A 24,049-nucleotide genomic window follows, 5' to 3' on the forward strand; every position below is an offset into this window, starting at 1 on the left:
ACAGCAATAATAATTACATTTTACAATACCTTAAGGCTTGCAAAGCAGTTGCAAAGCAGTTGAGAGGTACGTGTTTGTGCCCATTTTGTACAGCATTGCAAAACTAGTGCTTGAGACATGATTAAAACATGAGTCTTCATGATTTCAGGTCTGGAATTCTACCCACTGTACTACCTAGCTGTTCTTTATTGCTGTTTCTATATTCCAAGTTTGGGTAAGAGACCCATTTGTAAGGATTGTTCCAGTCTGAGCCTGATGAATTTATATTCCTTTTTGAGTGACAGAAAAACATCATCATCATCAACAACAAGAACAACATCAGTAGCAGCAACAATAATAACAACAACAACAACAAAACCCAATTCATTCCAAAAATTTTCCTCAAGCAGAAACACCATTTATATTCCTTAGGCAAAGTAGGGGAAATATGGAATTCAGAAGACCACTTGATATATGAGTACACAGCTGAAGCTATGTACTCTGGTTCCCTCTTTGCTTGACCCTTCCATCATGTTAGGTGGCAATCTCATTCTGAGTTTTGGCTGTTTAGGAAGTATACAAGTAAAATATCCAGTAATGGCTTTGATTTGCCTAAGGGCAGGTGGTAAATTCTATTGGATGCTTCCCTTTCCCAGCAATCTTAAAGGTCATAATCTCTTAGATGATGGGCACTGAGCTTTTCATTTGATTACAGTCAATCAATCTATAACTGGGTGGCTTTGTAGACTAATCTCAGACATATTCTTTCCATTGAATTCCACATTTTGCTCTTCAATTATTCATCTCTAAGGAAAATAATGGAGAAGTACTAAAGTATCATGGTACAGAATAAGTCTCTGAATCAAAACAAACTGAGATCCAAGTCCTGTCTCAGATACTTATCATCTGTGTGATACTGGTTGGTTGCAACCTCCCCAGGGCTCAAGACAACTATAATACTATAATTTGCAGAACATTTATAGGTCTGTAACGATTGGAATAACGCCACCTGCTGGAGACTTACTGTAGAAGAGTTCCACCCCTGAAGCGAAGGTCTTTGAGGGCAAGACCAGGAGTCTTTTTTTTTGGCATCAGGAAGTGACGTTGGGTAGTGGGAGGAAGAAGGAAGAGACTGGCGCTCGGTCTCACGCGCTTTCCTTTGGACTCTGGTGGAGAGCCGAGCTAGAAATGTGCTCTCCCTTTAATAGATAGGAATCTAGGCCTTTCTCTCTCTCTTTACCAAATTCTTATTCTCTTTAACAAACGCTTAAAAGTCTAACTCTTGCTAAAGCTTATAATTTATTGGCGACCACTCATTAGATATTTTAGACAGACTAGCTAGAATTTTAGCCCTTAACAGATGGCGACCATGAAGGGACAAGCTAAACCTCAGTCTTCTGATCTTCTGGTTGGGTAAGAAATTTCCCCTACCGTCCCTAATACTCATAGCAATACCTTGCTGCTTACTTCTACATTTCTGTAAAATATATACCCTTCCATGGCAAAAGAAGTGGAGTCTTGAACAATGTTGATGATTGTCATTCTTATTCAGCTTAAGTTTTTCTTCTTTAACTCCTCTATATTGTCTGTCAGTCTTTTCACCATACAAATGCTTTATAAGATTACTAATTAAAGACAAAAGTAGATTAGCAAAATTATGAACAAAACGAGCATATCTGCAATTTAAAGGGCTTTCTAAGGTTGTCTCAGAAGCACAGCCAGGCTGGGGAAGGGCTGAGCCTGAAGCTGTTAGAGAAAGTTGAGCATGTGCATCAGATCTCTGGACTTCCCAGGCTGGGGAAGCAATGGGCTTGGCCATGGGTGGATTAGAGGGTGGGGTTTGGAGAGGAGGGGAGGGACCAGTGCAATTTGAATCAGACTTGATTTTGAACTCAGGCCTGGATTCCTCTTTCCCCACTTTGCCTCCAGGCTCTAGGGGATTAAAAGCTTCTAGAGGGTGGGTCATTGCCTCCAGGCATGCAAAATTAGAGCAACAATTAGTGTTAGAACTGGGAAAAGCAGCAGGAATCTCTTCAGGTTTCTCTGAAAAAGCATGGTTGGGAGAGGGAGAGATATTTCCTTGTGTGAGTAAGTTGCTGGCTCTTTTAACAAAAATAAAAATAAAAATAGAAAATCCACAAAAACAAAGCATTAACATGACCTTATCTCCCATTTGTCTGGTTAAACAGACTAAAATCAAAAATAGGGTAATTAGGGAGTTTAAAAGGTCCATTCAAAAAAATTTAAAGGGAAAACACAGCCAGTATGCCAGTACTTAGCAGTTAAAGGGAGACGGTAGGGGAAATTTCTTACCCAACCAGAAGATCAGAAGACTGAGGTTTAGCTTTTCTCTTCGTGGTCAGCCATCTGTTAAGGGCTAAAATTCTAGCTAGTCTGTCTAAAATATCTAATGAGTGGTCGCCAATAAATTATAAGCTTTAGCAAGAGTTAGACTTTTAAGCGTTTGTTAAAGAGAATAAGAATTTGGTAAAGAGAGAGAGAAAGGCCTAGATTCCTATCTATTAAAGGGAGAGCACATTTCTAGCTCGGCTCTCCACCAGAGTCCAAAGGAAAGCGGGTGAGACCGAGCGCCAGTCTCTTCCTTTGGACTCTGGTGGAGAGCCGAGCTAGAAATGTGCTCTCCCTTTAATAGATAGGAATCTAGGCCTTTCTCTCTCTCTTTACCAAATTCTTATTCTCTTTAACAAACGCTTAAAAGTCTAACTCTTGCTAAAGCTTATAATTTATTGGCGACCACTCACTAGATATTTTGACAGACTAGCTAGAATTTTAGCCCTTAACAGGTCTGTGGTGGAAGGAATTTTTTCATTGGTATCTCCTTTTAAAGATGAAATCACAGGGTTGGTTACCCCAAATAGCAGTACATATATTAGATAAAATTCAATTCTATGGAGTGTGGTAGGAGATAGTATTGGAATAAGACAAAATGGGACAGCTAGATAATACAGTGGATAGAGTTCCTTGTGTAGAGTCAGAAAGATGATTTCAAATTCAGCCTTAGACACTTATTGGCTGTGTGACCCTGCACAAGTCACTTAACCTCTATTTGCTTAAGTTCCATATCTGTAAAATGAGAAGAAGGAAATGGCAAACCATTTTAATATCTTTGCCAAGAAAACCACATGGGGTCACATAGTATAGGATTTGACTTAATGAGTGAACCAGAAGACTAAAAATGGCAAGTTAATATGGGATTTGTTTTTAGCTCAGTAGACAAAACATTATCATTAAGCAGATATGATTTCATTTTTGAAATTCTCCTTCAAATCATAGTTTTTAAGTGACCATTGCTGATATATACATACATACATATATATATATATATGGGAGACAATGTGGCATAGTGGATAAGGAGGTGTTATAAAAGAATTGGATATAGGGAACACTTAATAAATTAATATTTATGGGATACGAAGTTAAGACAAAAGTATGGTTTAATACCTATATTCAAGCCCTGTATCTCAGTCAGTCAGTCAGTCAATTAAACATTTATTAAGTACCTACTATATGCCAGCCACTGTACTGTGCAATGGGAATACAAGCAAAGGTAAGAATCAGTTCCTGCTCTCAAAGGTGTTCATGGTCTAATGGGGTAAGTGGAGTATCCAGGAGACTTGGGCCTGCTTTGAATACTAACTTTTTCAAGGTAAATGCTTTGCTTCTTCCCCTCTCTCTACATAGCTAAAAGTATTGAGGGGGAACTGAAATGCAGGGGCTGAGACAGAAGGTGACTTGTCTTGTGGTGAATTGCCAGCTCAATTCCAACATCTTTTTTTAGTTGCATCAACTTTAACATATGCTTTTGGAGATGGAATTACCATAGCTGCTAGCACCACATTTGCTCTCTTGTGGATCCTCATTAAAGAATTTAACGCATACTCATTCCATCACACGAGCTCAAAAGAGTCCTTTATTTTTCAATTGGATCTCTCTCTTTAAAAATCCTTGATTTTTCTCTTATTCCATGATAGGATCATTGGAATCCAAATTCTCTTCTCTATACAGCTCAAAATACTCCCTTTTTTATATCTGTCAGGGATGTGATTTTATTTAAGAATGGAATTGTTTAAGGCTATGTCTACATGCAGGAAACAAATCAGGGTATTTTAGTTGGGGGGAAAATAAACCAGCAGTTCCTTTTGTCTTGTAGCAAATTTTTGCAGCCTGGACATTGTGGATAATGTTCAATGTGAATGATTTGTTCATACTAATGATAACAAGAATCTAACTTTAATTCAGGCAGTGATAGAAGAATGCACACATATAGCTATAATGATGTGCTGTTTCTTCTGAGACAGTCTACCCAAGGGTGGAGAAATTCACCACTGGAAGAACAATTATCAGGTGATGATTTTTTTTCTCAGTCACTCATTCAGATCCTGCAAATAAGGAATGGAAGGGTGGCTATCTGTGTCAGAGGAAGGAGTATTCAGACAAAAACATTGGTCTTTGATGTATCATAGAAGGATGGTCCTAAGGTGAACTTGCCTGATAACTAAAGAAGGAACATATTTTTAACTAGTCTGCCTAGCCTTACAGAGTTGCTTGATCTTGAATGACTAGTTCTTGTATCTCTTATCTGGAATGAGTATAAGCTCCTTGAGAACAGTGGTTATTTCCTTTGTTGGTATCTCAGTCATCTAGCATAGTACCCTGCAAACAGCTGATGCTTAATAAATGCTGGTTGAATTGTTATTGAATAGAAAAAAGAGGTGTTGAAATGTTATGGTTTCTCTGAATCCCTAACCATAATGTCTTACATGGACTATAGCCTAAAAACACTCAGCAAGACTCAAATTAGGGAAATGGTCATTTTTATTGGGGGCATATTATTGCACCAACTTGCAAGGCCACTGCTGTACAATCTGTCACCATCCCATTTTCATAAAATGAAAATAAATGTCAGCACCTGTTGCTGGTCTTTAAAAACTTGGCAGCTGGTGATTGTGTTTTTTTTCTTCTCTCATTTAAGCAACCTCTAGTGCTGAAATTCACCAAACTATTCTAACCTTCTATTTCATTCTGTGTTTTGAAGGCTGCATGACAGAATCCTATCAATACATCAAGGACCTGTTATTTTGCCATTTTGGACCCCCCCCCCCCACTGACATAGGTCTAAACCCCTATAAATTAAAGTCTTAGTTTCTTTGGTCTCAAGACAGGTTAAGTGTGATACAATTCCAAAGCATCAGAAAAAGTATTAGAATTCAGCTCTTCTTGATTCCTAGTCTAGTTCACTATCCAGTATGGCACACTTCCTTTTATTCGGTCACAGTTAAGCTATCAATAATGAGACCATACTGTAAGTACTAAAATTATATGCTGTGGCCAACGTAGTAGAATATAGCTGTGTAATGGAGAATCCTCTCATCCCTTAAATGACCATCTGGGCCTCCTGAAGGATCAATCACATGACAGGTCAATAGGAACTGATTCATCCAGAGCCTCCAGTAGAAATTTTGCACAATCCCATTTAAAGTTTTTTAAAGAGTGGTTTTTATTCTTTTTTTTTCCATAGAAATTCTACCATGTGTCCTCTATGTCCATTGAGATTCCAATATACTCTAATCCACTAAGTATTTATTAAATACCTACTATGTGCAAGGCATGTTCATAAGAACTACAGATATAAATACAAACAAACACATGACTCCAGACCCAGTCCTCGATGACTTTATATTTGGTTGGGAATTACAACATTTGAAAAGACAAGGATGTATAGGAGAGAGGAAAAAAGGAAGGAAAACATCAAGAACTAGAGAGATTGCCAAAAATTATGCTTCCTATAGGAAGTTAAACTCTGAAAGAAGCTATCTAAGGATTTCAGGAGGCATAGGTGAAGAGGCAATGCTTTTTAAATTTTCTTGTATGTAAGGGAAAGAATATGGAAGATGGTCAGGCCACACCATGCAGGTCAGTTTGGCTGGAATGAAGAGTTTATAAAGGATCATAAAATACAATAGACCTAGGCCTAGGAAGGGAGATGGGCCCAGGTCAGGAAAAAAAAATAACGCCAAGATGAGGAGTTTATATTTTATTGTCCAGACAATAAGGAACCACTGGAAATTTTTGAGCATGGGGAGTGAAATATAAAGGCTGTGATCTTTGATCTCAATTTACCCTTTGTAGAGAAAATCCTTCTACTTCAGAATGCCTACTAGTGCACAAAAGTTTCAAATGAGTTATGGCTGAACTTAAGTAAACCTATATCCTCTGTAATGGAGTCCTTGAGTTCATATTTAAATATGACTTGAAATATCTATGGAGTTCAATTTTAGAAATCCCAAGTCAGAGACCTTTAAAAAAATCCTTTTGCTTGCAGAGTAATGTTTTCTTTTGTGACATATCTGGTTTGGATACTGTATAAAATGTCTTTTTAGTGAAAGTCAAATTACAAATGAATTATAATTTTAAATAATCGAGTTCTTCAATTGGATCTCTAGCATATTGTTTGGTGCTGTTTTTCTAAACTCATGGTACTGTATTTGTACTTCCAGGAAAATCTGTGCTTTGGAAGGATTTGTGATTCTGATGGTTTTCTAAAGAGGCATCATAAAGGTAGAATTCATGTGAATGTTTATTAAAGCTTTTTCCAGTCTTCCACAGTTGTTAGTATTTAATAGGTTGGGTAACTGCATAAAAAGAATATTAGATTTAGAGTCATACGTATTGCATATGAATCCTGTCTCTGCTATGTATAAACCATTTGACCTCTCTTAACATGTGTTTCTATTTATAAAATACAAATAAGTTGCCAATTTTAGAGGAGGGGGTTTCAACACTAGGATTTCCACATACTGATGAACTTACAGGTCTAGTCCAGACCTGATGTCTGAGGTTTAAGAACTAGGGAGACTCATCGTTGTAATAATAACTAGTATTTTTATAATGCCTTAATGTTTACAAAGCACTTTATAAACATATTATTTTATTCTCCCAACAACCTTGGGTGGTGGGCTATTATAATTTCCATTTTACAGATGAGGAAACTGAGTCATGGGGTCACACAGTAGGTGAGGTCTTCACTCTATATCTAAATGTACCATATCACCTAAGTGCTTCAGAGGGTTATAGTAGGGGTAGACCTAGATCATTGTAGAGAGAAGCAACTTTGAGAAACTCAAGACCTCTGATCAGTACAGTCACCAACCATGATTCTAAGAAGACTGATTTGGATTCATGCTACCCACATCTGATAGGGAGGTGATAAACTTAGGTACAAACTAAGGAGATGAACTTGAGCTGTAATCTGGACTTCTACTACCATGCTCCAGATCTTCATTGGGAAGCCTTACTACAGCCCTGGAATTCACCCGCCAGGAAGTTCTCTTTGCCTGTAGCCTCTCTTTCTGATTGGAAGGCTCCTACAAGAATCCAGATATACAGTGTTCACTCAGGTCATCAATGTATCATTCTTCTCCAGGAAGAACTCCAGACTGGACCATGCTCCAGTACTAGGTACCTTTGTCTACTCCTACAAGTTTTTGGCTTCCTTTCATATATTGTAGAGGTAGCTAGGTCCTATAGAGGATAGAGCACTGGATCTTGAGTCAGGAAGATGTAAGTTCCAATTCAACCTTAGATACTACTAGTTGTGGGACCCTAGACAAGTCACTTTGCCTTTGTCTTACTCAGTTTTCTCGTCTGTAAAAAAAAGGGGGGAATACTAATAGCACCTACCTAGCAGAATTGTTATAAGGATAAACAGACAATATTTGCAAAGCACATTGTAAACCTTAAAGTGCTATATAAATATTAAATTAATTATAATTATTATTGTTCCTCGATTAGAATGTAAGCCTACTGGGGGCAGGGAATCTCTTTCTTTTTACTTGCATTCATATGACCAGCACTTAACACAGTGCCTGGTACCTATTAGGCACTAAATGAAAGCTTGTTGACTGACTAAAATCATGAGGCACTGGAATAAACATGGGCTGTAAAAAAATGTATTGCAAGAAAAAAAACATTGCTGCACTAGAATTGTAAGCATCTTGAGGATAGTAATCATTCCCTTATCAGTGTTGGACTCCTCCACAGACTTAAGTTCTGTACTTAATTTTTCAAAAAGAAATTGCCAAAATGGTTAATGAAGGAATAACTAGATTAAGTTAAAAGATGAGTGGTCAAGAGAATCAACACTAATCACTAACCTACAAGTGTTTTTTAAAATTCTAAATAAATGTTTTTCTAAATAATTTTTCTAAAATGTTTCTAAATAATAAGGTACTATTTGGGTTATGACAATTAGTGGTGTCTTTTATTAAATGTCAATAAATAAGACATAGCAGTAATCACATGACAGTTTACCATTATGTTTTCATAGCTCCTTCCTCACATCTTTCAGCCTTTCCAAGTTCATCTAAGACTAGATGATCTCTAATGCCTGTCCTGGCTCTGGTTTCTGCAATCCTTTGATTCTTTTGACAGGGTTAAACTCAGATATCCCTTTTTCCATATGGCCTTCCTTGATGCCTCAATGTAGGACTGATGGGTTTTTGTTTGTTTGTTTTTCCCCCTCAAAATTTTGCTAGGGCTACTCATATATACTTTTCCTATCCCACCTCTTCTTACAGTTATTAGTGCTCATGTCTTTCCTTCTTTCTTGTCCTGTATGTTCCTTGAAAACAGGCTATATATCATATTTATTTTTGAATTTTGAGTGCTTAGTAGTGCTTTTCACTTAGCAGGTATATAAGGCAAAGCAAAGCAAAGCAATGGGAACTATTTGCTAACTGCTTACACTTAAGAATGGGAGGGACTGGGAACAAAGGATTCAGATGGATAGCTAGACATGCTTAGGAATTTTCTTGTTCTTTCTACTTCCCTTTTATTTGAATAAATAATCTTGGGCTAACAAAAAAATTAAGACCTTGAAATCCACATGGTTCTTGTGGAATTTCCTTGGAACAGACTTATTCTCCTCCCATCCCCCGAAATAGGTTTGGAAGCCCAGGATCCTCATAGACCAGGGGTTCCTTTGGCAGACTGGTGAATCCTATGGGCCCTTCTTATAATCATGTTTTAAATGCACAAAGAAAATCATAAATTGTATTTAAATAGTTATTGTTAGGGGCAGCTAGGTGGCACAGTGGATAGGGCACTGGCCCTGGAGTCAGGAGGACTTGAGTTCAAATCCGACCTCAGACACTTAACACTTACTAGCTGTGTGACCCTGGGCAAGTCACTTAACCCCAACTGCTTCACTAAAAAAAAAAAGTTATTGTTGTTCAGTAGTATCTAACTCTTCATGGCGCCATTTGAGGTTTTCTTGGCAAAGATACTGGTTTGTCATTTCCTCCTCCAGCTCATTTTACAGATGAGGAACAGAGGCAAGTTAGGGTTAAGTGACTTGCCCAGAGTCATACAGCTACTAAGTGTCTGAGACTGGATTTGAGCTTAGGAAGATGAGTCTTCCTGACTTCAGGGCCAGAACTCTATCCACTGTATTGCCTAGCTGCCCATATATAGTTACCAATTGTATTAATGTATTAATGTAAATATGTGTTCCATTCCATGGATGTTTCTAAGTTGAGTTCACTTTTCCCATGATGGTGTATAGATTTTTGCAAGATTATATACCTGTTCATAGGGAAAATGTTCCACTGCTACATTTTTTATTATGCTATTTTTATTAAATTCATTTGTGTCCTTGCTTTCTCTGTATTTATACACTCAAATATAATGGTCATGGATGTTAAGAATCCTTGCCATAATGAAATTAAGCAAGATTTACAAAGATTTTCCATCCCTAAATCAGATAGAAGCTTGGGATGGATATTTGACCCCTGTTGTGTAGGAGGGAGAGGTTGAAAGACAGATTAAGTTCTTTTACACACTATTTAGCTGATTAGCTATAGTGTTTCAAAACATTTTGACTCTAGAGGCAAAGACTTTTCTTCTAGAAAAAACAAACAAAAGGCAGCTTGGTGACACAGTGGGTAGAGCACCAGCCCTGGAGTCAGGAGGACCTGAGTTCAAATCTGGCCTCAGACACTTAACACTTACTAGCTGTGTGACACTGGGCAAGTCACTTAACCACAATTGCCTCAACAAAAAAACAAAAAGCAAAAACAAACCAAAAAACCAACAAAAACCAACAACAACAACAACAACAACAAAACAAAACAAAACAAAACAAAAAACCACCAACCACAGTCAAGTTTTTGGGAATTGACAACCTTTCATTATGGGAAAAAAATGCAATGAAGGATTTTCCCTAGTCTGATACTTAGTTGTGTGAAGGGTCTGCCTCCCTAAAAGAGCTAAAGCATCAAGGTTCTAAGCCCAATCTTCTTCTTATGGGGTTAAAAGGCAGTACCTCAGGTGAAGACTCCAGGCAAAAATAAGAACATGGCGCAGAGAGAAGATCCCTAACCATCTGTCTCATGGAGTAGTTCCTGGTGCTAACATGATACCAGGTAAACAGAACTCTACAATCTACATGTCCCCCAGGGATTTCATATCCCAGCAGATAAGAGGAGAGCAGGCCTAGGAGGAGGAGCATGGTGTCATTACTAGAAAATGTCTTTGTCTCTATGGCATTGAAAGTCTAAATCGCCATCTTTACACTTCGAACTTGGTATACATTTTCTCTGTATGCCTACTCTTCTCTACATGTTATCTGACTACTTAAAATCCCTATGTGTATGCTTCTCTATGTACATATACTGACCTCACATGTTCCTTGGGTGTATATTCTTTCACAATGCTAGCTGGCTAGATGTAGTCCTTGGCCTTAGGTGGAACCTATGTAAAGTCACCCTTTTTTCCCCCTGCCCACACATGTTCTCTTTATGTGTTCTGATTGATGGGTGTTTCATGCATTTACTTTCCCCTGATGGTATATATATTTATGGAAGAATGCATACCTGTTTATAGATATAATGTTCTATTGGCTACATTTCTTAATATGCTATTTTATTAAATGCTTTTGCTATGAACTAGTTCTGTCCTTTGGCTGACTAGTAAATGTAAGAAATTTCTGTGGGGATCATTAGCTATGGTTGCAAACCCATAGAATACTTTCAAACTGATGTAACTTATCTAGGAACGATCCACATACATGTGGAGGATTAGCCCAGGGTTCTATAGGTATTATAAATATTTGCAGAAGTGAATCTGAAAATGTTTTTTCCAGCAATAAGACTGATACTTGGCTAGAAATAATTTTACATTATAAGTCTCTTGCAAAATTTCATTTGGAAATTGTTTCAGTTTTCTATTTCACAATGTCTGTGGAATCCCAATACATAAATAATAAAGTGTCATATAGTAACATAAGGTACATCTTGAAAGCTTGAACATTTTATTAAAAGTTAAGTTGTCTCTATCACCAAGGAAGGAAAAGTTAAGGAGAAAGGTCTTATATTTTTCAAAAGAAATGTCCCCATCAATATTAATGGAAACACTTTTTTTGTAGTAGCAAAGAATTGGGATAGCAATGTGATAAGGGGATAAAAACAAACCTGTGATCTCATTCGCATAGCAGTTTTTAGGTGAAGAAATTGCCATTACCAATGGAGGTCACCATCTTCTCTGCACATTACAGTCTTAGAGTTTCCTAAAGTACTGAGGTTAAATAAACTTGATTAGTATCACAAAATCTCTCTCTCTCTCTCTCTTTCTCTCTCTCTGTCTCTCTCTCCCTCTCCCACTCTTTCTCTCTTTCTTACTCTCAGGTGTGATTGGCATGGAGGTCTTCTTGGCTATACAACCAACTCTCTCTAGCCACGATACCTCACTGTAAAGAACTGCAAAGAAGTTCATGACCAAATGATTGGTGAATAACTAAATATGTTGTGGTTCATGAATAATGTGGCGAGATATTACTTTGATGTAAGAAACAATGAAGATATATTGAATAGAGAAAATCCTAAAGAGATATATGAACTGATACAAAGTGATATAAGCACACACAAAGTCCCATGCACAGTGACCTCAATAATATAGATGGAAAATAACAATAACAAACGTATCCAATCAACACTTAGTCCATATCTACTATCTTCTAGGCACTGGACTAAGGGCTGTGAATATAGAAAGAAGCAAAATAGACAGTACCTGTTCTCAAAGAGCTCACAATCTACTGGGTGTGTGTGTGTGTGATAACATGTAAACAAAAAATACAGAGTAAGTTATTTATAAGATAAATAGGAAATAATTAACAGAAAGAACACATAGGAATTAAGAGGAGTTAAGGAAGGCTTCCTGTAGAAGATAAGATTTTAGTTGGGACTTAAGCCAGGGAGGTCATTAGTCAAATGAAAAAAGGAAAGCATTCCAGTCATGGGGAATGGCCAGAGATAATGCCCTAAGTGGAGACATTCAGTAGCTTGTTCAGGGAACAGCCAGGAGGCCAGTGTGGCTGGATCAAAGAGTACTGGGGAATGGGATGTAAGAAGACTAAAAAAGGGACTAGGTTATGATGATCTTTAAGTGGAAAACAGAAAATTTTAAATTTGCTCTTTGGGGAAATAGGAAGCTAATGGAGTTTGTTGAGTAGAGAGGTGATATGATTGACGTGATTGGACCTGCATATTAGGAAAATCACTTTGATCATTTAATGGAAGCTGGATTGGAGTGGAGAGTGACTTGAGGGAAGCAAAGCCACCAGAAGATTATTCAGACGTGAGGTTATGAGGATCTCCCCATAATGATGGAAGTGGCAGACAAGAAAAGAAAAGTTGTAAAGGAGAAATCAAGAAGTCTTGGCAACCGCTTGGACAGGGGGGTGTGAAAGATAGTAAGGAATATAGGAAGATACCGAGGTTATGAACCTGAGGGACTGGGAACAAGAAATTGCTGTCTCTAGTAATAGGAGAGTTTGCAGGAAGAGGTTTTAGAAAGTAAGATAATGAGTTCTATTTTGTACATATTGAGTTTAAGATGTCTATTGGTCATCATTTTCAAGACTTCTGAAAGGCATTTGGAAATGAGAAACTGGATGTCAAGAGAAATTGGACAGGAAAGGTAGATTTGAGTATCATCATCATAGAGAATGTTAAATAAATGGAAACTGATGCTACTATGAAGTAACAGAAAGAGAAGAAAAGAGGGCTTAGGACAGAACTCTGAGACACACACACACACACACAATGTGTTCTGCAGAAGGTTCCAGCAATCAAAATGGAATGCTACAAAATTATTACAGAATGTGCTGGAGTGAACAGGTGTACCTCATTTTACAGCACTTCACTTTATTGCACTTTGCAGAGATAGGTTTTTTTTAATTTTCTTTTTGTTTTTATTATTATTTTCTAATTTTTTAACAAATTGAAGTCTTGTGACAACCTCATATCTAGCAAGTCTATTGGGGCCAAATGGCCCCCCAACTGCATGTGCTCATATCATGTCTCTGTGTCACATGTTTGAAATTCTTACAATATTTCAAACATTTTCATCATTATTATATCTGTTATAGTGATCTGTGATCAGTGAACTTTGATAATACTATTGTAATTGTTTTAGGGCACCATAAACAATGACCATATAAGATGACAAATTCAATTGATAAATGTTGTATATTTTCTGACTGCTCCACCTCTAGGCCCATTCCTCTTTTCTCTCCCTCTCTTCAGGTCTCCCTATTCTGAGACAGAACAATATGGATACCAGGCCAATTAATAACCCTCCCATGTTCAAGGGTTCAAGTGTTCAAGTTAAAGGAAGAGTCAATTGATATGGCAAACTTCATTGTTGTCTTATTTAAACATAATGGCCCAACCATCCCAACCTTCAGTAGCCACCACCCTAATCAGTCAGCAGCCATCAACATCAAGGCAATACATTCCACCATCCAAAGGTTATGACTTGCTGAAGGCTCAAATGACAGTTAGCATTTTTAAGCAACAAAGTATTTTTAAATTGAGGTATGTTCATTGTTTTTAGATACAGTGCTATTGCACACTTAATAGACCACACTATAGTATAAACATAACTTTAATATACACTGGGAAATTTAAAAAAATGGGTGACTTGCTTCATTGTGACAGTTGCTTTATTGTGGTGGTTATGATCTAAACTCATAATATTTCCAACATACCTGTATGTGCAAAAGTGGAAGACTGTGGGTGCAGAAAACTGTATAAATGTCAGACTTTTTTGATATATCGGTTAATATTGCAAAACGTTTCCCATTTTCTTTTGTTCCTTGTTAGGAGGGATGATTCTTCAGAAGGGGAGGAGAGAAAGATCAGGAGATATAGAGGACTTAGATTCAAATTCTGTCTTTGTCATTGACTGAATGTGTGACCTTGGACAGAGCATTTAAATAAGAGGGTTGGATTGGATGATAGGCAAGGTCCCTTCCAACTCTAAATCTTTGATACAATGACTTGGTCCAACCTATCATTGGCCTTTACTACAACACTCTGAGTTGGAGGACAGTAACCAACCAACATCTCTATCATTATTGAGCTTGAGTAGATTAAATCAGTTTGGGCCATATCATCTTTTTGTATTCACACATTTTTAGCTCCTTATTCCAAACTGTTCTGTTCATTCTGAAATCTTTTATTTTTTATTTTTTTAAATTTTGGGGGGGGGGCAGCTAGATGGCACAGTGGATAGAGCACCGGCCCTGGAGTACCTGAATTCAAATCCGGCCTCAGACACTTAACACTTACTAGCTGTGTGACCCTGGGCAAGTCACTTAACCCCAATTGCCTCACTAAAAAAAATAATAATAATAAAAAAAATAAAATTTTGGTAAGTGATATTTGTATGCAAAACCTTTCCTATTCCATTGTAATTACCTCAAGAGTAGTAACTCTATTGGAGCTATCTTTATTTCTGCCTCCCTAGCACTATAATTTACATATGGCAGGTACTTAATAAATATTTGTTGAATTAAATTGAAGGTTAAAAATCAAGTTGACTATGATTGAATGGCCACAGTAGAGACTACCCCAATATCCTCTAATATTTGTGAAACTTGTTTTTTTTTTCCCAAAGTTAGTTTTACATTACTATTAAAATCTCTTGCTAAAAAAAATCTCTTCCTGCTAATGAAATACCTCAGAAATGTTTGGATGTTCTCTGTAACATTCCTAAAGGATTTTAGAATAAATCTAACCAATAATCATGTAATGGTGCCTAAGTGTATCTGAAGGTAACATTAGGATTCTAGAAATTTTAACTACATTCTATAAGATATTAGAAGTTTCTGAGGAAATTCCCTGAGGAAAAGGTTTAGAGTTATGTTTTAATAAACAAAAATATAATTTTTTCCATTAAAGAAAACAGCTATGGCATGTCATTAAGAAGGACCTGAAACAATATCTTTTTAAACATGTGTAGCCCCAAATCCCTATACTGAGCACCAGAAAATAATAAAAAAGGCAAGAAATATTTGAAGGTGAATAGTGAGCTGATAGCAATTTTTCAAGCTTATGCTCAGGGAACCCATGTTGTAGATTTATGAATCATATAGGGCAAAGGGTGGGCCCAAACAGGAAATAAAATAGACTGCAAAGTGATAGCATATGCTTTCTGCAGGCCAAAATTCCGTTGTCTAGATCTGTATGAAGATAGTGGTTATAAAGATGACATTGATATCAACCTCAGCATTATGAAAAGACGACTCTTAGGAGTCATAGGCAAACTCCCACACAATCTTTGAGAGGCCATGTTGAATTACATGTCTCTACTATACTAAACAGTTTGAGAAAATGTTCTCCTCCCACCCTTACATTTTTCATTGAATCCAAGGCTATCTTGGTCCTCCAATATAACACTATTTCAAGTTATTTATTATGTAAATGTATTTATAATCTGATTAACATGTCAATACATCAAGGCCATTTTTATTGCTTCAAAGATATGACTTCCTCTAAGAAAACAGATTCTACCCCCTCTATAATGAGTGAACGAACAGTTATTAAGTTTCTACCATGTTTCTGGCACTGTGTTATAGGCTGGAGATAATACCATGCATGCACACACACATCTAAATACACAAACATACCCACGCATCCATATGTATGCATATGCATATAAAGTACATATAATACACATAAGTCTATACATAATTTTCATCTGTATGACTTCAAGTCAAGCACTCTATTCAACCTACGAGGATGTCTCTTAACTGATTAACAGCCTGTCACCAACATAGTTACTGATCACAATAATATTTACTTTGGAAAAAGTCTTTAATTACAGGTCTTAATGTGAGATATCCCAAGCAATTTCTAAGGCTTATTTGAACTTCAGAATACACTAACTAGCCAGCAGTCCTATTTTTGGACTAATCTTTGTAAAGTTAAGCCTCAGACTAATGAAAGGTTTACTCTTCCCAGGGATGCCATCAGTTTTCCTAGACTAAATGTCTTGAAAAATACTATGGGTGGGGCACGTAGGTGGTGCAGTAGATAAAGCACTAGCCCTGGATTCAGGAGGACCTGTGTTCAAATCCGGCCTCAGACATTTGACATTTACTAGCTATGTGACCCTGGGCAAGTCACTTAACCCTTATTGCCCCCAGGGTGGGGGGGAGATACTATGGGCAAAGGTATAAGGTTGCTTGCTGACTTTTTTATTGATATGGTAATTTTTAGCTAATAAGGTGTTGTGGGGTATAGAAAAACTAAAAAGCATCACCAAATGAACTTCTCTCACAATGTTTTTAAAAATTTGAAAAACAGTGCTCTATAGTATGAAGGAATAGAGTGCCTAACTTCTGTTCTTAGTGTTTAAAAATTTCTGTTTTAAATTGCCTAAATGCATACCTCCTAATCATCCTAAGAACTCCTGGGATTATTTGTTCAATTCCACATGTTAAAAAAGTGTCACTAAATAAATTGAACTTAATAGTAAGTGGAACAGTTAGTTAAAAGAAAATATAAACATTCAAAAATTGCTGTTCTTGTTGTTTGTCCTTTGTTCTCAAAGAGGACCATGACATCAGGTGGTATAATGACTTGCAGTGCACTGGATTTAAGTGAGGGCTGTGCACCAGCCTCACTCTCTCAGAGGAAGCCATTTGGGTCCAGTGGCAAGATTATAAATCAGGATGGCTAGAAATGGCCCTGGATATTTGAAGTAACTGGGGTTAAGTGACTTGCCCAAGGTCACATAGCTAGTAAGTGTCTGAGACTGGATTTGAACTCAGGTCCTCCTGACTCCAGGGACAGTGCTGTATCCACTGCACCACCAAGCTGACCTACATTCAAAAGTAAGATGGGGAAAAGGAAATATTCTTACAATATAAATAAGTAGTTATTGTTTTACATGTAAAAAGCAAGAGATATTGAGAGGAAATCCATTTGCATGCACTTATTAAATTGCATATGTGATTTGATTGGCATGTTTGTGTGTGTATAGGCTTATATATGGCTTCTATTAAATGCATTCATATGAATGTATTATATAAAAATAATATATTTTCTCATTGTACTTTCTGGAATTGCTCCAGCTCCCCATGTATTAGCTTTTTCTGGCTAAAGTAGCAGAAGTAGGAAGCAGCTAGGTGGCACACTGGAGTCAGGAGGACCTGAGTTCAAATCCACTCTCAGACGCTTGACACTTACTAGCTGTGTGACCCTGGGCAAGTCACTTAACCCCAATTGCCTGACCAAAAACCAAAACAAAACAAAATAAAGTAGCAAAAGTACAAAATTCTTTCTTTGTTCTTTTCCCTATCTATCCATCCATCCACCCACCCACCCATTCATCTATCATCCATCCATTCACCCATCCATCCATCCATCCATCCATCCATCCATCCATCCATCCATCCATCCATCCATCCATCCATCCATTTAATATATTTTTGCTTCAGAGACAGAACTCCAGACTGAAGTTCTTCCCTCTCTCACTTCTCAAACAAAACCATATTTCATCCCCTACTAGAAAGGATGACCTGATATTCCCCATTTTCCAGAGTTAAAAAACAACACCACAGAGATCTCTTCCTTCTTTCTTTCCTTCCTTCTTTCCTCCCCTCCTTCCTCCTTTCCTCTCGCCTTTCTTCCTTCATTTTGCCAGTTGTTGTTCATCTATCTAGCCATCCATCTCATAAGTCCTCAATTTAAAACTAGGAAGACTCTTAGAAGTCTTCCGATCCAACCTTCTCATTTTACAGATGAGGAACCTGAAGACCTGGTGACAAGGTAACTTTCCCAGGCCATAGTAACAGAACCAGAGCCTCTTTCTCCAAATTTCAATCCCTTTCCACTACACCACTCTGATCTCTTAAATTGAAATCAATTCTTGGGGAAAGAAAAATTAATATCATGGCTGCATAATTTCTACCTTATCCATCAGTCCATTAAGCTTTTACATAGATATACCTCTTAGAAGATGCTGAACTACATCCTAATATTCCAAATAATTCTTACTCACCTATCTAGTCTCCAGATTATGGTCACTATTTTCCTAGATTTCATTGTTATTCTATTATTCTCATTTAATAGCATTTAACTCTTCAGGTTATAGATATGGGCAACTGTTCTCTCCCCACCCCATAAAATTTTATAATATTTAGAGTTATTTATCATCATCAGCTTCTTATGATTGATTCTATTCACATACAAATATTTTCTAGTAAATATTATGCTTTTGACTCCTATTTGGATTGTTCAACAAGGATTTGGATGTATGTATACCTGGTTGCTCCTGGATAATTACATTTTACATTGATGAAGTGGCTCATTAATTAACCTCCCTTGCAATGAATCCAATCATACCATGTTCTGTAGTTTCAAAATGTGCAGTGGTGAAACAACTGTCCATTTCATAAATCATTATATCTCATTCCCTATCTGCTCATACTTTGGGGTTCTTAATATTCAGGTTCCCTCCTGCCATACTCATAACAATAAGCCTTGTAACTCTCGGGGTGGCCAAGGTTGACGATATTGGATAATGAGAAAATCAACTTTCCTCCTAGTGGTATGTCACATTATAACAACTTCATCAGGACTGTCCTTGGCTTAGCAATATATGATGGAAAACAAAAAGCACTCTACCGGGAATGCTAACTGAAACAATTAAAGGATTCCCATCAATAACTGGGAAAGAAATCTCTTGGTGCTGACAGCAAAATTTCACTGCCTTAAGTCACCTTTCTGTCTCCTCCCCTTTAGTATATGATACTGTCTCTGAGGAAATTCAAAGTACTGCTCTTGAAGCAGCATGAGGAAGATATGTTTTCTACAAGTCAATATTTACTAGCTATGTGACTTTATGTAAGTCACTTAACCTCTTTCAGTCTCAGTTTCCTCATGTGCAAAATGAGGAGTTGGACTAAATGACCTTTAAAGCCCTTTTTGTGATATTATTATTATTTTATTATAGAACATGTAAAGATGCCATTTTAATTGCACTAATATTTTACAATAATCCTTTTATTCTTTTTTTGGTTGGCAACAACCTTCCTTTTTGGATGTCACATAGAAATTTGCTTCTCACTTCTAATGCACTCTATTTAAGTAGATGCATTGTTGTTCAGACATTTTTCTATTTCTGACTCTTCTTGACCCCACTTGGGGTTTTCTTGGCAAAGATACTGGAGTTTTTTTTTTCCATTTTTCTTCTCCAGCTCATTTTATAGATGAAGAAATGGAGGCAAACAGGGTTAAGTAACTTTTCCAGGGTCACACAATCAGTAAGTGTCTAAGGCCAGATAGGATATGTATCACAGACATTTTTGTATGTGTCATCTCACAATCACACCCATAAACCCAGAGATTTAATCATATATCAGCTTTCTTTCTCATCCAGATAATATTTACTTAGGACAGAAAGTATCTACATATTGATTTAGTAAACTTGCTCATGTCTTGTGAATTTCACACAAAATAGCAAGTCAATTTAGAAGTCCCTTTTCCAGATGGAAGTCTTTGAAAACCCTGGAAATACCTATTATAAAAATTTCCTCCAGCAAGACTTTACTTAGGCTAATCATCTCTATTTCCTTTAGTAGATCCTTGTATGGGACTGTTTCCAGTTCCCTCACTAACACCACCATCCTTCATAGCCTCGAACTTTTTGTATTGTCCACTCTTCCCTAGTGATTCTGACTGTCCTTTAGTCCCAGACCAGAAGTCACTCATCTTTTGGTACAGTCAAAATGAATGGAAAAACTAACCACATGTGATTAATAGGCATGATATGATTAGAGAAGCAACTGAGAGAAGAGTATGCATGATATTTGGGTGACATGTAAAGTCTTTTAAGAATGGATGGTGAGGCAGCTAGGTGGTGCAGTGCGTAAAGCACCAGCCCTGGATTCAGGAGGACCTGAGTTCAAATCTGACCTCAGGCACTTGATACTTACTAGCTGTGTGACCCTGGGCAAGTCACTTAACCCCAATTGTTCTGCAAAAAACAAACAAACAACAAAACCCAAATCAAACCAAACAAAAAAGAATGGATGGTAACCTGCACATAATATTATAATAATGTATAATGCTATAAATGTAGTACTTAAAAACTGTATTTAATGCAGGGTGGCATTTGAATGAGCCTATTTGGAAAAGGCCCGTTTTAATAAGCTATCCATCTTAAAGCAAACACAATGGCTGGCATTAAAAGTAAAACTTTTGGTTTAACCCTATAACTTAATCTTTTTTCCCACCTTATACTTTAGTTAAAATGCTTCATTACTGCAGGGTCATGTACTTAATGTATATTAATAAAAATAAATTTTAAAGTGGAAGGGAGGGAGGAAGTAAGGCAAAGATAACAGCTTTGTTATGACTATTTATAAAAGGAAATATGACAGGAATCCATGTTTTTTTGGGGGGGGAGGAAGGGGACATGGGGAGTGCTCTGTGGTTTAGCAGAATGGAATGAACTTTAAATAAAATCCCAAACATTTAGGTTATTTTAAGTTTAAGTCAAAATGATTAAACATCCTACTTATAGAAATGGAAGTTTAAATTACAAGAACAGGAACATGCAGTAAATTCTTTGGGATGAGTAGTCTTCGAGAAGCTCATGTAAGGAAGCAATGACAAGAATCCATCTTCCCTTTGACTTTCCAAGCACATTAGGCTAATTCCAGAAATAAATCCAGTCAATTGCTGAGTTAACCTCTCACTCTTGTCACAGAAGCCATCTCTAGCCTTGAATTGAACTGTTTTCATTCTAGTCAGTTTTAGATCATCCTTTAGGGGTATTATATTTATAAAATTACCTAGCAAATTTATGTATGATTCAAATATGTCTTTCAAAAATCATTCATTTTGTACAGTCCTTGTTGCACCACAGATTAAATAAACAGCTTTAATTCTTTGAATATGAATTCTTTTGCTCTTATAGGGTGCATTGTTATATTAGTAGGGTTGTGATATAACATGATTTGTCCATGAGTTATTATATTTGGGTTTTGGAAATGACCAGAAACACCAGGAGAGAGATTTGCTTTTAATCCATTTCATTCTAGCCTTTTCCTTTTTTTTGCGCGTGTGTGTGTGTATGTGTGTGTGTGTGTGTGTGTGTGTGTGTGTGTGTGTGTGTGTGTGTGTGAGGCAATTGGGGTTCCGTGACTTGCCCAGGGTCACACAGCTAGTAAGTGTTAAGTGTCTGTGGTCGGATTTGAACTCAGGTCCTCCTGAATCCAGGGCCAGTGCTTTATCTACTGCGCCACCTGGCTACCTCTAGCCTTTTCTACATAGGTCAGTTTTGGAGACTACTTACATACTTTGCTAGAAAAAAATATGATGGTATACTGTTTGCCTATATAGTAGAGGATATGATTTTATGGTTCAACTGGAGATGTAAGTCAGTAAACATTTTAAAAATTCATGTTAATTATCTATGAAGTCAATAATTTAAAATTAGATTGGTTAGATTATTTGGAAAGAAATGGGACAGTAGATAATTTATATATATTTAAAATATAAAAATCTTCTTAGTATGTAATAACTAAAGATATTGCTTACATTGGTAAGCAAGTGTAGCAGATAGTGTCTAGATGAAGGTCAATAGAGGCTGAAAAAAAGAAGTCATATTGTCATCAAAGTATACCAGAGCAAGAAATATGAAATAGGAGAATGGAAGAAACACTTTATAGGCCTTGGATAGAAGCATGCCATAGTAATGATGAGGGACTTCAATTTATTTAAACATCTCATGGAGCCCATTTTCAAAAAAATCAGAACATGTAATGATTTTTCTGAATTGTTTTGATAATTTCATCCTTCAAAAAGTTAAGTAGTGAATGAAGGAATCTATTATTTTGGATTTGATTCTCTCCAACAGGGAAAGATCTAAAGTAAAAATGGGAGGATTGTTTTGGGGTAGGGAGTTAAAGTGACTACTCTGCTTTAGAACTTGTGGTAGAGGAGAGAATAGTCTGCAGTGCACCCTAGATTTTAGGAGAGAAGATTTCAAAGTATGCTGGAAAAGGATAGGAAGGATCGTAGAGACTAAAATTCTGTAGGAAAACTCTGTACAGGAGTAAGAAAAAGTTCTCCAAAATGAAATTCTGAAGGCACAAAACAACCAACCAACCAACCAACCAACCAACCAAACCAAACCAAACCAAAACCAAACCAAAAAACCCAAAGCAAAACAAGTGGGTAGTAGTCTAAAGATGTAGCTATACAGGGAATGTATTGCTAGATTACATTTAAAGAAGAAATACATAGAAAATTCAAGCATGGGTGAGACAAATGAAAAACCATGGCAAAGTTCTATAATATCAGGAATGTCCAAGGTCAGAGAGATAAATATGAAGAGGACTTCTAAAGGTAACATAAGGGTTGGATTTGGTTTTCCTTTTTAAAGAAACAGTATTGAGAGAAGAGGATCAAGGGAGGAGAAGAATAATCATGTGACTGCTCACCCTCTGTCAGTGATCTTCGAAAGATGCTGAAAAATGTGAAAGAAAGACAGGGGTTTGAGAAGGGCAAATGGTCTGGTTTTCAAAAAAGGGAAAAGAGTAGAGTCTGTAAACTATAAACTTGTGATCTTGACTTTGAATACTATAAAAATTCTACAATGGTTTATTAAAGAAGTGGTCAGTCATCTTGAATAAAAGAAGCAGCATCACAAAGAGACAACATGCATTCATCAAAAACATGTCATTGTAGCCTAACATAATTTCCTTTTTACCTCCTAGGGTTACTTGATCAGAAGAATCTTGTTGTAGTAAAACTGGATTTTTAGGAAAATATCTGGTAAAGTTTTTTAATGTAATTTTTGCAGACAGGGAAGAGAGAGGTGAACTAGGTGAGAGGAGACTTAAGTTGATTTGGAACCAAATAGTTGGCCACAAAGGGTAGTCATCATTGGCTCCAATTCAATATCAAAGGAGGTCTGTAGTGGAGTGAATGCTCCAGCAAGGTTTCCTTGACCCTATGCTGTTTAACATCTTGATCAATGACTTAGATGAAGACATAGATGACATGATGATTAATTTGGCAGATGGCACAAAGCTACAAGGGATAGTGAACACACTAGATGCCAGAGTTAGGATTAAAAAAGATGTCAATAATCTAGAAAATTGGATTATATCTAATAAGATAAAATAGTAAGAATTTATACTGAATTTTTTGAGGAATACTTAGATTCCAAAAAATATTATTCTTAAGTACATGATGGAGGAAGATACACAGCAATTCATCTGAAAAAAAAGGGTTTATTAATGGACTTCAAGCATAATGTATGACAATAGTGTGATCAGACTGCTGTAAGGGAGTAATCTGAATTTAAGCTGCATTTAAAAAAGACATCGTATCCAGCATTAATGAGATGTGAGTCTTGTTGCATTCTGGAGTGATCGACCCACTTGCGGAGTATTTTGTTCAAATCTGGAGCCATATGATATGAAATAAATTTGTAGTCCAAGGCTATCTAGAGGAAGGTGACCAGGCTACTGAAGGTTTAGAGATTTTATAATGTGAACACGAGTGGAAGGAAATGGGGGTGTTTTACAACAGTAGCAGCAACAATAGGTAGCATTTATATAGTACTTTAACATTTGCAAAGTGCTTTACAAATATCACTAGTTATGGGACTCTGAGCGAGTCACTTATCCTCTACCTCACTTTCCTCATCTATAAAATGGGGACAATAATAGCACCTACCTCCCAGGATT

At 36.8% G+C, this 24,049-nt stretch overlaps 1 protein-coding gene across 1 annotated transcript in view; it reads right to left on the reverse strand.

The window, feature by feature from the left end:
- PTPRD (protein tyrosine phosphatase receptor type D) overlaps positions 1-24,049 on the reverse strand; it is a 2,680,207-nt gene that overhangs the window by 735,358 nt on the left and 1,920,800 nt on the right.

This window comes from Dromiciops gliroides, chromosome 1, assembly GCF_019393635.1.
Source record: "Dromiciops gliroides isolate mDroGli1 chromosome 1, mDroGli1.pri, whole genome shotgun sequence".
Classification (NCBI taxonomy): domain Eukaryota; kingdom Metazoa; phylum Chordata; class Mammalia; order Microbiotheria; family Microbiotheriidae; genus Dromiciops; species Dromiciops gliroides.